The 15,587-nt window shown below is 34.5% G+C and overlaps 1 pseudogene; it reads left to right on the forward strand.

Moving 5' to 3' along the window:
* Nucleotides 1-5,004: 5,004 nt before the first annotated feature.
* On the forward strand, nt 5,005-11,486 carry LOC138349130 (uncharacterized; annotated as a pseudogene).
* The last annotated feature ends 4,101 nt before the right edge of the window (nt 11,487-15,587 follow it).

The following is a 15,587-nucleotide window of genomic DNA, read 5'->3' on the forward strand; positions in this document are numbered from 1 at the left end:
AATTTCTTTTGGGAATACGTATTTCTCATTCATGCTACTAGTAATTTATAAAAAATGTTTTCTAGTGCAAACTAGACTAGAAATAAAAAATATTTTGGTGATTATAAACGATGATTTTGTTTAATAAGATATTCTTTAATAAAAGATTTAGAATTAGAAGGACCCTCCTGGATAATGGGATTAGCAGGACCCTCCTAGATAATCGACTAGCACGACCCTCCAGGATAATGGGACTAGCAGGACCCTCCTGGATAATGGGACTAGCAGGACCCTCCTGGATAATGAGACTAGAGGGACCCTCCTGAATAACAAGACTAGCAGGACCCTCCTAGTTAATGGGACTAGCAGGACCCTCCTGGATAATAGGACTAGCAGGACCCTCCTGGATACTGGGACTAGCAGGACCCTCCTAAATTATAGGATTAACATGACCCTCCTGGATAATGGGACTAGCAGGACCCTCTATATAATGGGACTAGCAGGACCCTCCCTATAATGGGATTAGAAGGACCCTCCTTATAAAGTGATTAGCAGGACCCTCATCGATAATGACATTAGCAGGACCCTCCTGGATAATGGGACTACATGACCCTCCTGAATAATGGGTTTAGAAGGACCCTCCTGGATAATGGGATTAGCAGGACCCTCCTGGATAATGGGACTAGCAGGACCCTTATGAATAATGGGATTTGCAGGACCCTCCTAGATAATGGGATTAGCAGGACCCTCTTGGATAATGGGATTAGCAGGACTCTCCTGGACAATGGGACTAGCAGGACCCTCCTAGATAATGGGACTAGCACGACTCTCTTGGATAATAGTACTAGCAGGACCCTCCTTGATAATGGAATTCGAAGGACCCTCCCTATAATGGGATTAGCAAGACACTCCTGGATAATAGGACTAGCAGGACATTCCTGGATAATAGGACTAGCAGGACTCTCCTGAATAATGGGACTAGCAGGACCCTCCTGGATAATGGGATTAGCAGGACCCTCTTGTATAATGGAACTAGCCGGAACCTCTTGGATAATGGGACTAGCAGGACCCTCCTGGATAATGGGATTAGTAGAACCCTCCTGTATAATGGGACTAGTAGGACCCTCCTTATAATGGGATTAGAATGACCCTACTGGATAATGGGACTAGCCGGACCCTCCTGGATAATGGGACTTGCAGGACTCTCCTGGATAATGTTACTAGCAGGACCCTCCTAGATAATGAGACTAGCAAGACCCTCCTGGATAATGGGATTAAATTACTTTCTCATAGGATAAACACTTCCTAGACTAGATTTTTAGTTTTATTTTCCCCTAAAATAAACTTTTGTTAGTCGGAGTTTATGTTTTATATTTATATTTGTTAATAACTCACAAAAATTTTCCCAGTGAAGATTGGGGCAAAAATTTTGTTTATTTTTTGTTTGTGGTGGTTTTCAGGTTTCCTCAAGCGAGACATGATTTGAAATTAAAGAACAAAGATTTTTTTTATCAATTCAATGATGGTTAGAATTAGCTTCTTCAATGCATGTAACAGCCTGACTTCCTCACATCCTTTACTATTCAACTTTTGATCAAGAAAACACGAAGCTATTCAAGAGCACTTTTCAAATTGTCACTTTGAAGAATGTCAAAAGTTCCGTCTAAGTGGCAAGTGTAGCCTCCATTCCAATTCTAGGTTAAGATATTCACCAAAAAATCAAGGTGATATCTTAAAGTCAAAATTCAAATGAAGATTCAAGAAAAGCTGCATGGATAGAAGTTTGTACATTTGTTTTTCTTTTAACTATTAGCTTTCAATTTTATATTGTTATGTAAGAATAAGAGTCGCGAACTAGAGCCTCGATGGAACCACACTTAACTCCAACTCATCACCTCATCTACTTGAACTACACGTGACCTGATTCCCTTATAACCTGGGATATGTAGGCTGTCCAAAACAAGGACTCGGTCGCATAAATTTTGGTCTTTCAAATAAGATTTCGGTCAAAACTTGTCACTTTGTCTACTTCTTTGTCTGAAAACTCTTCGTATTTCCAGTTAAAGAGGGGCAAACTGTAGACACGTAACTTTTGACCGACTTTAAGTTTTATACCTTTTTTAGAGCATATATATTTTTTATAAATATTTTGACTTTTATCTTATTTTATTAAGTTTATTTTTAAAAGATATGAAAATCACAAAAAATTAGAATAACACTTTAAGGTATATTTTTATTTATTCATTCAAAGTTTTAATAAATTAATTATTTTAATTTTTCATATATTTTTATCTAGCTATTTAATTCTTCTTAATTATTATTATTATAATTATTTTATAACAAAAAAAAACTAAAAGACATTAACCTACCCATTATCCCACCCCACTTCACCATTTCTGTCCACTCACCCCACATCCCACTCCACTAATTCAACTCTTCCATACACATGTACACACATTTTACATAAATATATATACATTAATAAGGGAAAGAAGGGGAGAAGAAGAAAAAAGTAGTACAAAGAAAAAGAGAAGAAGAAATTTTAGAAATCCAAAGAGAGAAAAAAATCTGCAAAGGGAGGAATAAAAAAAATCAGCAAAAGAGAGGAAAAGAAAAACAAAAAAAAGAAAACTTTTCACCCTTTTTTTTTCCTAAGGAACACACGCACAAAAAGAAAAAACTCAAAAATAGTGGAACTCGAGGCTTCAAATTCGTGGTCCTTATCGAGGTATTTTCTTTGTGAATCAATTTTCACAGAAGGTAACTCTTGATCTTTATTACATTATTTGGTTTCAGAATTATGCAAGATATGATTTCAATGACATAAAGTGTTTTAAATTTATGTATGCTTAATTTTTTTACATTATGATATGAAATAGATTGAGATTTTATGTTTTTATATTTAGAGTAAAATTTATAGAACATGTATTTATTCTTGTTTTCTCTAAAGTTTCTTTAATCTCATTCTTTATTAAAATTTGAAGCTTAATATTCTATAGTATGCTGTTAGAAATAATTAGATCTAACTTAGTTCTTATTTATTAAGTTGCTTTTTCACTTTGTATATTTAATAGAACTGTATTTATTTATTTTTAAAAAAGAGAAGAATAAAAAATAAAAATAAAATAAATCAAACCTACACTATGTTTACATTTCTTTTAATGCGAATTTTTTTTAAAAAAAAAATCAATTAATTCATTCATGATGAAAGAATAAAAAAATAAAAATTTAAATAAAAGGAAAAGACGTAAAAGAAATTTATAAAACACAAAAGTATAAAAATAAGAAGGAGAAAATATAAAAGAAAAATAAGGTAAAGTATAAGAATAAAGAGAAACAAAATGAAAAAAAATGAAAAACAATATTAAAGTGACACAAAATGTACAAAGTAAATAAATAAATAAAATTGATATTAATTCCTGGGTTCTTTTCATTTTAATGACGAAAATAAGAAAATGTTAAAATTTATATGAATATCCTCCTGGATTCAGCCCTATGCTAACACATCCAATGTCGCTGTAACTTCTATGGTGCACCCTTCGAATACGCCTATGATAAGTAATCCACTCTTTGTGTTAACTTCCCCGACTAACAGCATCCCGCAACCAACGATGGTGCCCAAATCCAACAACGATCCTCCGCCCAAAGTTCGGCGTGATCAGAGTTACACTCTTGAAGAGGTCATTAAAATTCCAAGCTCTCATCCCCACATTCATCAATATAGTTCCCCTGTCGAAATTGAGAAGATGGTCAAGAATGAGGAACATGAAGAAATGACTAAGAAAATGAAGAGTTTGGAATAGATTATAAGAGATATGCAAGGACTAGGAGACCACAAAGGCATCTAGTTCAGTGACGTGTATGTTTTGTCATGTCCATTTGTCTGCTGGTTTTAAAACTCCAAAGTTTGATAAATACGATGATCACGGAGACCCCATAGCTCATCTAAAGAGATATTGCAACCAATTGAGGGGTGCAGAGGGCAAAGAAGAGTTACTTATGGCCTATTTTGGGGAGAGCTTAGTAGGGATTGAATCTAAATGGTTCATAGATCAGGATATCACCAACTGGCACACATGGGATGATTTGGCTAGATGTTTTGTACAACAATTCCAATATAATATTGACATTGTTCCAGATCGCTCCTCGTTAGCCAACATGAGAAAAAAGACCACGAAAATTTTTCGCGAATATGCTATCAGATGGAGGGAAAAAGCTGCTAGGGTTAAACCACTGATGAAGGAGTCAGAGATGATTGACGTTTTTCTCCAGGCGCAAGAACCTGATTACTTTCACTATCTGCTTTCCGCCGTAGGAAAGACATTCGCTGAAGTTATTAAGGTAGGGGAAATGGTGGAAAATGGCATCAAGTCTGGAAAGATTGTAAGTCAGGATGCCTTAAAATCCACAACACAAGTGCTTCAAAATGGTTCTGGAAATATTGGAGGGAAGAAGAGAAGGGAGGATGTGGACACTATTGTATCAACACCTAGGACTCATGTTCTAGGTAATTCCCCACAACACTATTTTCCTTCCCAAGCTCCACAATATTCTATCCCATACACTCCATATCATGTTTTTAATGTACAACCAATTGCACCCCCTTCTTATCCACAATGGTGTGCACCAACTTCACAAAATCATCCACCACCCCGACAAGTTCATCAAAATACTACTAGAATTCCTTTCCGTCCTAGACCACAATACAAAAAGGGAAATGGCGTTAGATGAGTTCACTCCTATTGGGGAGTCGTATGCTAGATTGTTCCAAAAATTAAGGACGTTAAATGTTTTGAGTCCTATTGAGAGAAAGATGTCGAATCCTCCCCTGAGAAATTTGGATTATTCTCAACATTGCGCATATTGTTCTAATGCCCACGGCACAACATAGAGAGATGTTGGTATTTGAAAAGGGCCATTCAGGATTTGATCAATTCTAATCGAATCATAGTTGAAAGTCCGAGTGGACCCAACATCAATCAAAATCCATTGCCGAGGCATACTGAAACAAGCATGCTGGAAATAATGAAGGGTCATTAAGAGTTTTCATCTCCGTATAAGCCAATCCTTAGGGTTGGAACTGGCATTGAGAAGTCAGCAAATGTTGTTGATTTAACAAAAATGATGCCTTTAGGGGCGTAAAATGTGTTAGAAAAGTTGAGTCCATCAAACACACCCATCTTAACTGTGAAAGGAGCCCTTGAAGATGTTTGGGCAAGCCCGAGTAAGGCAAAATCGTTTGTTCCAAAAGGGAAAAACAAGCCTATCTTGATCGTGCGAGGGTCCCATATTCCTCCTGTGATTATCAGGCAAGTATCCCATCTCCCAATGACTAACCCCAAAGCTATTCCTTGGAATTATGAGCCTATTGTCGTGACATACAAGGGAAAAGAAATTGATGAAGAAATAGATGAAGTAGGAGGAATAACCCGTTCAGGAAGATGTTATGTCTCGATGGAATTAAGGAAAACTAAAAATGACCAAATACAAATAAAGAGTCCGGTCACTTAAGGAGAGGCAGAGGAATTCCTAAGGAAGATGAAACTATCAGACTACTCCGCAGTGGAACAATTAAGAAAAACTCTAGCCCTAATCTCTTTGTTGTCATTGCTAATACATTCCGATGAACGTCGTAAGGCTGTAATGAAAATTTTGAATGAATCACATGTTCCTAGTAAAGTTACAGTGAGTCAGCTAGAGAAGATTGCTGGGAGAATATTTGAGGTAAACCTCATCACCTTTTCAGATAATGAACTACCCAAAGAAGGTACATGACATAACCAAGGCCTACATATCACTGTAAAGTGTGAGCTTTCATATGTCACTCGAGTTCTAATTGATGGAGGATCTGGAGCAAATATTTGTCCTTTATCAACTCTAAAGAAATTTAATGTTAGTGCTAAAAGGGTCCGACCCAACAATGTATGTGTTAGAGCTTTTGATGGGTCAAAAAGAGATGTTATTGGTGAGATAGAGCTCGTACTAACCATAGGGCCTGTGGATTCGCTGTGAATTTTCAAGTGTTGGATATCAACGCGTCCTACAATCTATTGTAGGGGAGGCCATGGGTGCATAGGGCTGGAGCAGTCCCCTCAACATTGCATAAAATGATTAAGTTTGAATACGACCGACAAGAGGTAATTGTTCGTGGTGAGGGGGATTTGTCAATCTACAAAGACTCTTCCTCCCCTTTTATCAAGACGGATAATAAGAATGAGGCACTAGTTTATCAAGCTTCTGAGGTAGTGGTTATTGAGCATCTCTCCGAGGGGAGTGTCATTTCCAAACCAAATATGCACATCGCATCTGTAATGGTGGTGAATGAATTGTTGAAACATGGGTTTGAGCCGGGTAAAGGCTTAGGAATCTACTTGCAAGAGAGAGCTTATCCTGTGAGTCTACGAAAGAGCATCGGTACTTTGGGCTTAGGCTACCAACCTAGAGTCGAGGACAAAATGAAGGCAAAGAAGTTGAAAAGAGATGTATGGTCACTTAAAGCCTATACAACCAATCTACAAATCTTTCATCAAAGCCCGCGCAACAGAATCTTATCAATCATCTTTTCCACAGCTAGTGATGAAAGTTAGCGAAGAAATGATCAACTATTTTCAAGATTTATTTGTCGAGGTTTATATGGTGGAACTCAGAGAAGGCACTAGCGACAGAGATGTGCAATTCATTGGTCTGATGTCAATCGAAACAATTGGGAGGCCACCCCTCTCCCTGTTAAAGACGAGTCTTGGTAGTCTGTCTTGATTTTTCTTTTGTCGTCCGATTCATTCAAGGATTGTAATTCGGATTTTATCTTGTCGTTTTATTTCAAAAATTCTATTTCTCTTTTAAATAGGATGTAATTGCATCTTTATTTCAGTCTAATATATTTGTTCATTTTCTTTTATACAGTTCTTTCTATGCCGATTCTAGTGATATGACATGCATGCAGAATTTTTTGCAAGATCTTAATATCCAATCTAATCTTTGACCTAATATTGAAATAATAAGTCAAAAAATCGAACATGATGAAGACAGAGTATTTGAAGAAGTAAGGAGGCATTTAAAAAATAAGTCAAATCCAAACATGAGTGAAACTGAGACGATAAATTTCGGGGATCAAGAAATTATTAAGGAGACTAAGATAAGTGTACATGTTCGACATCAAAAGGACGATATAATCCAGGCCATGTTTGATTACAAAGATGTTTTTGCTTCATCTTATGATGACATGCCTTGATTAAACACTGACATGGTTGTTCACAAGTTGCCAATTGATCCTAATTTTCCCCCGATAAAGCAGAAGTTGAGAAAACTCAAAACCAACATGAGTGTAATAATTAAAGATGAGATCACAAAACAACTTGAGGCCAAAGTCATTCAAGTCTCTCAATATCCTTCTTGGTTAGCCAATATCGTACCCGTCCCTAAGAAAGACGGCAAAGTTCGGATGTCTGTTGATTATCGTGATTTGAATAAGGCAAGTCCAAAAGATGATTTTCCTTTTCCTAACATCCATATTTTATTGGATAATTGTGCTTAACATGAGGTTGCATCTTTTGTGGATTGTTATGCGTGCTACCATCAGATTATTATGGATGATGAAGATGAAGATGCAGAAAAAACATCTTTTATCACTCCATGGGGTACATATTGTTATCGTGTTATGCCTTTTGGATTAAAAATGCATGGGCAACTTAGATGAGAGCAATGACAACCATGTTTCACGATATGATGCATAGAGAAATCGAAGTTTATGTGGATGATGTTATCATTAAATCTAAAAAACAGTCAAATCATGTGAAAGACTTAAGGAGATTCTTCGAAAGGCTCAGCAGGTATAATGTCAAGCTTAATCTTGCAAAATGTGTATTTAGAGTACCATTGGGGAAGCTTTTGGGGTTTACAGTCGGTCGAAGAGGTATCGAGTTGGATCCTTCAAAAATAAAAGCAATTCAAGAACTGCCACCTCCAAAGAACAAAGTTGAGGTTATGAGCCTTCTATGAAGGTAAAACTACATTAGCAGATTCATTGCTCAACTCACAACAACTTGTAAGCCTATATTTAAGTTGTTGAAAAAGAATGCCACAGTCGAGTGGACCGAAGAATGTCGAGAATCTTTTGAAAGAATTAAGAATTACCTATCGAATCCCCCTATGCTGGTTCCTCCTGAGTCGGGAAGACCTTTGATATTGTATATGTTAGTATTGGATAATTCTTTTGGTTGTGTACTGGGTCAGCATGATGACACTGGGAAGAAAGAGCGGGCCATTTATTACCTCAGCAAGAAGTTTACCGTTTACGAAGCGAAGTACACCCTTTTTGAAAGAACGTGTTGTGCCCTAACTTGGGTAGCACAGAAGTTGAAACATTATCTTTCATCTTACACTACTTATCTCATCTCTCGTATTGATCCGTTGAAATATATTTTTTAAAAGCCCATTCCCACATGCAGGCTTGCAAAATGGCAAATATTGCTCATAGAGTTCGACATTATATATATAACGCGGACCGCAATGAAATCTCAAGCATTGGCAGATCATTTGGCACAGAACCCTATTGATGAAGAATATGAACCACTTAAAACCTATTTTCCAGATGAAGAGATATCTTGTATCGATGAAGTTATTCACAATAACGATCAAGGTTGGGAGTTATTCTTTGATGGTTCCTCTAACAGGAAAGGAGTTTGAATAGGAGCTGTTCTTATGTCTGAATCAGGGGAACATTACCCTATATCAGCCCAACTTAGATTCTATTGTACTAATAATATGTCTGAGTATGAAGCATGCATTTTGGGTCTGAGGTTAGCTGTTGACATGGGCATCCAAGAATTGTTAGTGTTAGGAGACTCAGACTTACTAGTTCATCAAATTCAAGGAGAATGGGAAACTTGGGACCCAAAGCTCATACCATATCAACATTGTTTACAAGGTCTTTGTCAACAATTCGTGTCGATAAATTTTAGACACATTCCCAGAATGAACAATGAGATTGCAGATGCATTGGCCACTTTATCTTCGATGCTCCAACAACCTGATGACGCCCATATCGACCCTTTATACATACAAATTCGTGATCAACATGCTTATTGCAACATGATTGAGGAGGAATTTGATGGTAAGACTTGGTTTCACGATATCAAAACATATCTTCAGTCTGGAGAATGTCCGTAAAATGTGACTAGTAATCAAAAAAGGACTACTCGACGACTAGCCAGGGTTTTTTTCTTAAGCGGAGGCATACTATACAAGAAGACACCCGATTTAGGTCTTCTAAGGTGTGTAAATGCTCAAGAGGCTTCCAGAATCATGATTGAAGTACACTCAGGAGTTTGTGGACCTCATATGAATGGATATGTTCTAGCCAAGAAGATACTTCGAGCAGGATATTATTGGCTCACCATGGAGCGGGATTTCATACGATTTGTTCGTAAATGTCATGAATGTAAAATACATGGTGATTTGATACATTCTCCCCGTTCTGAGTTGCATGCTATGTTTGTTCCATGGCCTTTCATGGCATAAGGAATGGATGTGATTGGACCGATAGAACCAAAAACATCGAATGGTCACAGTTTCATCTTGGTGGCCATTGATTATTTTACAAAGTGGGTGGAAGCAGTAACTTTCAAGTCAGTGACCAAGAAGGTCATGGTGGATTTCATCCATTTCAACATCATCTGTCAGTTTGGTATTCCAAAGGTGTTTGTAACTGACAACGCCGCAAATCTCAACAGCCACTTAATGCAAGAGGTATGCTACCAATTTAAGATTGAGCATCGAAGTTGGACTCTGTATCGCCCAAAGACAAACGGGGCTGTAGAAGCTGCTAACAAAAATATAAAAAGATACTTCGTAAGATGGTGCAAAGTTCTCGACAAGGGCATGAAAAGTTGCCTTTTTCTTTGTTGGGTTATCGCACTACAGTCCGTACGTTAGTGGGAGCTACCCCATATTCACTGGTATACGGGACTGAGGCAGTTATACCTGCAGAGATTGAAATCCCATCTTTACGAATTATTGTGGCGGCTGAAATTGATGATGATGAGTGGATCAAAACTAGGTTAGAGCAATTAAGTTTGATTGATGAGAAGCGTCTAACATCAGTATGTCATGGACAATTATATCAGAAAAGAATGGCACGTGCATATAACAAAAAGGTGCGTCCCAGACATTTTAAAGAGGGTCAATTAGTGTTGAGACACATTTTGCCACATCATGCCGAAATCAAAGGCAAATTTTCTCCAAATTGGAGAGGACCATTTGTTGTTAAAAGGGTATTACCCAATTGTGCTCTTTACTTAGAAGATATAGAAGGCAAAGTGACAGAAACGGTCATTTTGAAGAATGTCAAAAGTTCCGTCTAAGTGGCAAGTGTAGCCTCCATTCCAATTCTAGGTTAAGATATTCACCAAAAAATCAAGGTGATATATTAAAGTCAAAATTCAAGTGTAGATTCAAGAAAAACTGCATGGATAGAAGTTTGTACATTTGTTTTTCTTTTAACTATTAGATTTCAATTTTATATTTTTATGTAAGAATAAGAGTCGCGATCTAAAGCCTCGATGGAACCCCACTTAACTCAACCTCATCACCTCATCTCCTTGAACTACACGTGACCTGATTCCCGTGTAACCTGGGATATGTAGGCTGTCCAAAACAAGGACTCGGTCGCATAAATTTTGGTCTTTCAAATAAGAGTTCGGTCAAAACTTGTCACTTTGTCTACTTCTTTGTCTGAATACTCTTCGCGTTTCCAGTCAAAGAGGGGCAAACTGTAGACACATAATTTTTGACCGAATTTAAGTTTTATACCTTTTTTAGAGCATAAATATTTTTTATAAATATTTTGACTTTTATCTTATTTTATTAAGTTTATTTTTAAAAGATATGAAAACCACAAAAAATTAGAATAACACTTTAAGGTATATTTTTATTTATTCATTCAAAGTTTTAATAAATTAGTGATTTTAATTTTTATATATTTTTATCTAGCTATTTAATTCTTCTTAATTATTATTATTATTATTTCATAACAAAAAAAATTAAAAGAAATTAACCTACCCATTATCCCACCCCACTTCACAATTTCTCTCCACTCACCCCACATCCCACTCCACTAATTCAACTCTTCCATACACATATACACATATTTTACATAAATATATATACATTAATAAGGGAAAGAAGGGAAAAAGAAGAAAAAAGTAGTACAAAGGAAAAGAGAAGAAGAAATTTTAGAAATCCAAAGAGAGAAAAAAATTAGCAAAAGGAAGGAATAAAAAAAATCAGCAAAAGAGAGGAAAAGAAAAACAAAAAAAGAAAACTTTTCACCCTTTTTTTTCCTAAGGAACACACGCACAAAAAGAAAAAACTCAAAAATAGTGGAATTCGAGACTTCAAATTCGTGGTCCTTATCGAGATATTTTCTTTGTGAATTATTTTTCACAAAAGGTAACTCTTGATCTTTATTATATTATTTGGTTTCAGAATTATTCAAGATATGATTTCAATGATATAAAGTGTTTTAAATGTATGTATGCTTAATTTTTACATTATGATATGAAACAGATTGATATTTTATGTTACTATATTTAGAGTAAAATTTATAGAAAATGTATTTATTCTTGTTTGCTCTAAAGTTTCCTATAATCTCGTTCTTTATTAAAATTCGAAGCTTAATATTCTATAGTATGCTGTTAGTAATAATTAGATCAAATTTAGCTCTTATTTATTAAGTTACTTTTTCACTTTGTATATTTAATAAAACTGTATTTATTTATTTTTAAAAAAGAGAAGAATAAAAAATAAAAATAAAATAAATTAAACCTACACTATCTTTACATTTCTTTTAATGCGATTTTTTTAAAAAAAAAAATCAATTAATTCATTCATGATGAAAGAATAAAAAAATAAAAATTTAAATAAAAGGAAAAGACGTAAAAAAAATTATAAAACATAAAAGTATAAAAATAATAAGGAGAAAATATAAAAGAAAAATAAGGTAAAGTATAAGAAGAAAGAGAAACGAAATTTTAAAAAAATGAAAAACAATATTAAAGTGACCCAAAATGTACAAAGTAAATAAATAAATAAAATTGATATTAATTACTGGGTTCTTTTCATTTTATTGACTAAAATAAGAAAATGTAAAAAATTATATGAAAAGGTGTATTATTTTAATTTATTTTTATCTATGTTCTTAATAATATATTGTTCATTTTCTTTTAGAAAAATAAAACTAAGATAATGTATAATTTAGGCTTATGATAATGACAATACTAATAAAATATTAAGATCCAAAAAACATTAAACTACTTTTAGTCTTTTAATACAAACAAATAAACTACCTACTAATAAAATATTACAATTTTACAAAGTAATTTAAAATAAATCAAAGAAAGCGGGATATAAGTAAATTGTTAGATAAAAAACATAATATATTTAAAATTAAGTCAAGTCATATAAAAGTCAATAAAGCGACCGTGCTAGAACTACGGGATTGAGGGGTGCCTAATACCTTTCCTTCGGTCAACAGAATTCCTTACCTGATTTTTAATTTCGCAGACCATAAAATAATGAGTCAACTTCCTTTTGATTAGGGATGTAAATAAGGTGAGTTGGAACACCATAACTCAATTCCAAGTGGCGACTCTGAAAGAAATAAAATAATCTCTTTTTAAAATGTCACTTAAATTGGAAAAACCCTTACGCTGCTGCGTGAAAAAGGGGTGTGACAAAAGGTAATCAATTATTGTAAAAATACCAAATATGTTAGAAATCTCCTTTTGATGTACTAATAGTCTCACCATTGACAAAATTGTTCAATGTAATAGTCTCACCATTGACAAAGTTGTTTTATGTAGTAATCTCACCATTAACAAAATTATTCATGTTATATTATGATGAACTCATATCTATCTCGTGATTATCTACAATGTATTGATCGAATTCATGATAGTAATCATGTTTAATATACTCACCATTGTTGGTACCTCAAGGCTCGATCATCAAAGGTGAAGGGGTGATCTAATGGTGAAATAAGTCATTTATTATAGAGTTAACTTGATGAATGACATTAGCAACAACATAATTGTTGAAGTGATCAGATTCATAATTTTGATAGTTAGACAATATTGGCAAGTAAGAGTATTGAGGTAAGGTAGAAAGCACTATGTGAACTTGAGGTTGCAATGTCATTGCATGATTGTTGTTGTTGCAGAAGTTTGTGGGGTAGTTTCTCGATCGTGATCTGCACCATGGAAAAATATTGTTGTTTGATTGACGTTTTGTCATTGAATTAGTTTGTGAAGTTGTTTCCAGTAGAGTCTTTATATAAATCATTAGAAATTGGTATTGCTTGATTGTTGTTATATTTTACTGTTGTTTGTGGGTTTGTTTATAATAAGGTCCTAATTTGCACCCTCGAAAAACATAATTTCATGATTACCGGTATAGGTTAGTGATTACTCATTCTCTTACTTTTTAATAAGATAAATAATATGTTCTTCATTGTGTTTGACTGTTATACATATTCGTTCCCACATGAAAAAGATCCAAAAATGTCAAATGTTTTTTTTAAAAAAAATTGGTAAAAAAGAACATAAGGTTATATTGCTACCTAATATACATGTTATTTGACAAAGTTAGTGTATCATTTCAGTCATCAAAAGTCAATTTGAATTAAATAAAACTATAACTCGTTAGATTATAGTTTGATAGTAATAATTAATTTATCATTTTATTTTCTTGTGCCATAAAATGTTTGGTAAGAACTTTATTTAATAATATGTGTTATATCGATAACAATTGCATCACTAATTCTAAAATATAAAAACATAATATAAGTGTTAAACACGTTATTACAATATATGTTATATAGATATCAAATAAATCATTACTTCTTAATAAACCACATAAACATAAAAATGCAACAAATTATCACGATATGTGTTATATAGATACAGATTCAACATTGTATAAACACATAAAGGAAAATACACAAGTACCCCTCCCTCAACCTATGTCTGATATCTCAAAGAAACACTTATATTATACTAAAGTCCTATTATCCGTTGAACTTATTTTATAAATAATTTTCTACCCCTTTTAGGCCACGTGACAATATCTTGTGGCTCAACGCATACTGACATTAACTAGTGTCACGTAGGCCAAAATGGGTAGTAAATTATTTATAAAATAAGTTCAGGGGGTAATAAAACCTTAATATAGTTTAAGTGTGTGTCAGCTATTTTGGACATATGCTGGCGGAGTAATTATGTATTTTCCCAAAACATAATATAAACATAAACAATGATTCCCAATGTACGCCATATAGATAACAAATGCATCCATAATTCATCATACAAAACATAATACAAATGTAACCATGTAACACATTATCACAATATGTGTTATATAGATAACAAATGCATCAATAATTTTGGATAAAAAATGTAATATACACTTAAATAATGTAACGTATTATCAACAATATGTAACAACATGTTTAGTCGTTTGAGCAGTAGAGTTTATTTCTGGTAATAGCTGCCTGGGTCGACGGATCTCACGACAGAATGTCATGGGCACGACGGACCGTCGAGGGGGTCTCGTTCAAAAACACTTAGACTCTGGAAATTTGGGTACTGAGATCGACTCTCTAAACTTTGTGATGGACCTACAGTACGGATCATCACAGTCATGACGGACCGTCACAGGCTGCGTAACCCTAACTGGGTCGGATTTCTATTAAAAGTTTTTAAGGGGTGTATTGGACTATTCCTGCTTATGATTATAAAGTTAGTGGTTTAATGTTAATCATTCAATTACTTGGGGGTTAAAGGAGATAACCTTGAAATAAATAGTGGGTTACTTTTACCATCTTTTATACTTAATTAGATGATAACTAGGGTAAAAGAAAAGAGTTTGAATAAGGAAAAATAGAAAGAACAAAGAAAAGAAGAGAGAAACGAGCGAGAGAAAGAGAAGAACGCAGAGGAAAGCAAAGCTTTGGGGGATAGCTTGCTTGATCACGATTCTTCAGTGGAGGTAGGTCATGGTTTATGATATCTCATAGTAAACTCTAAATAGTGATTGATATGTATTGGGTAGTATTGTAAAGTCTTCTATATGCTTAATTGTGTGGTTGCATGATGTGATTATATAATTGTGATGAATTAGCATGATGAGGCTGTTGAATCTTAAACCTTAAAAACCTCTCTATTAATGATGATGCATTGATATAAAGGAAGGTTGATGAACTGGAAAATAATGAGATTTGGGGATCGGGTGTCACGAACTGACACGTAGTATTAGGGGATCAGAGTGTCACGTTTCGACACCAGGATAGTAGGGGATCGGAGTGTCACGTTCCGACACCAGGATAGTAGGGGATAGGAGTGTCACGTTCTGACACCAGCATGATAAAGAGAATGAATCTTAAATTATGTTAATATACTCAAATTTAAAGAACCTATTTCCCAAATGAGTATGGTGTGGAGGCTTGAGTCCTCATAGATGTGCTTGGGTTGTGGCCAATGGTTATGGTACTTGTTGTTGTCACCTGTTGAGTATGGTAGTCGATTTTATGTTATTATCTGATATATATTGCTTTC

The sequence above is a fragment of the Solanum lycopersicum genome, chromosome 6, assembly GCF_036512215.1.
Source record: "Solanum lycopersicum chromosome 6, SLM_r2.1".
In the NCBI taxonomy this organism is placed as follows: Eukaryota; Viridiplantae; Streptophyta; class Magnoliopsida; order Solanales; family Solanaceae; genus Solanum; species Solanum lycopersicum.